Below are 1,760 nucleotides of genomic sequence, written 5' to 3'. Positions count from 1 at the left end.
GAACTAGATGATCCTGAGGTCCTTTCCAACCCAAACAATTCTGTGATTCTACAGTCAGTAGCCGTGACTAAACGGAATCAAGAAACTGTAGTCAGTGATGTGTGGGGTTTTTTTGTTTGTTTTGCTTTGATTGTTGTTGGGTTTTTTTTTGTTTTGTGGGTTTTGTTTGGTTTGATTTGTTCTAGGTTTTCGGGGGGTAGGAGATGGGGAGTTTGGGATTTTTTTTGTTGGTTTTTTTTTTTTTTAACTTGAGGGTGTATAGTTGCACTGTATTTAAGGAGAATGTTTACTATATTAGGTAGATAGGTGAATAACTGGAAATGCTCCTTCTGTAGTACTTGTTTGCGAGAACAGCTGCTTTCAACAATACCCAGCAAAATGTTTCGCCATAAGTTCCAAAGGGACTTACTTCATGCTTGAATACTAGTAGTGCACAACGACTTCACAGTCAAAAGCTCATTCTGTAATAGTATGTTGTGGTTTAACCCAGCAGGTAGCTAAACACCACACAGCCATTTGCTCACTTCACCCTGATGGATGAGGAGAGAATTGGTGAAAGAAAAGGTAAAACTTGTTGGTTAAGATAAAGACAGTTTAATAGGACAGAAAAGGAAGGGAAAATAATGACAAAAGTATATACAAAACAAGTGATACACAGTGTAATTGCTCACTATCCAGTGACCAATGTTCAGCCAGTCCCTGAGCAGTGGGCTGCCACTCCTCTGGCCAACCGCCCCCAGTTTATGTGCTGAGTAGGACATCATAAGGTATGGAATTATCCCTTTGGCTAGTGGGTCAGCTGTCCTGGCTGTGTCCCATCCCAGCTTCTTGTGCCCCTCCAGCTTCATCACTGGCAGGGCAGCATGAGAAGCTGAAAAGCCCTCGACTTAGGGTACGCATTGCTCAGCAGCAACTAAAGCACCTCTGTTTCAAATGTTATTCTAATCCTAAATCTAAACCACAGCACTGTACCAGCTACTAGGAAGGAAATTAACTCTATCCCAGCCGAAAGGGATAGAAGGACACCTGGTTTCATCTGGGATAGAGTTAATTTTCTTCCTAGTAGCTGGTACAGTGCTGTGTTTAGGCTTTAGTCTCAGAACAATGCTGATAACCAATGTATTAGTTGTTACTAAGAGTGCTTACCCTGATCAAGGACTTTTCAGTCGCATGTTATTTCCCTTATCATTATTATTATTATTATTAGTTTTCTATTATACTTTAGTTATTAATCTGTTTTTATCTCAACCCACAGGATTTACATTCTTTTGATTCTCCTCCCCATCCTGCCCTAGGGAGGGGGAAGTGGGGAGCGAGTAAGTGGCTGCGTGATACTGAGTTACTGGGTGGGGTTAAAGCATGACACCAGGACATAGGACTAAATGTCCTATAAGAGCTCAGGGGGGACCTTATTGCTCTACAAGTAGCTGAAAGGAGGTTGTAGTGATGTGGGGGTCGGTTTCTTCTCCCAAGTAACAAGTGACAGGACAAGAGGTAACAGCCTCAAGCTGTGCTGGAGAGGTTTAGATTGAATATTAGGAAAAATTTCTTCACCAAAAAGGTTGTCAAGCATTCAAACAGGCTGTCCAGGGAAGTGGTGGAATCACTGTCCCTGAAAGCGTTCAAAAAATTGCATAGATAAGGCCCTTAGTGACATGGTTTAGTGGTGAACTTGGCAGTCCTGGGATAGAAGTTGGACTTGATGATCTTAAGGGTGTTTTCCAACCTAGCTGATCCTGTGATTCGGTGCCACTGACCAA

This window comes from Strigops habroptila, chromosome 3 (assembly GCF_004027225.2).
Source record: "Strigops habroptila isolate Jane chromosome 3, bStrHab1.2.pri, whole genome shotgun sequence".
Taxonomy (NCBI): domain Eukaryota; kingdom Metazoa; phylum Chordata; class Aves; order Psittaciformes; family Psittacidae; genus Strigops; species Strigops habroptila.
This window is presented reverse-complemented; position numbering follows the sequence as displayed.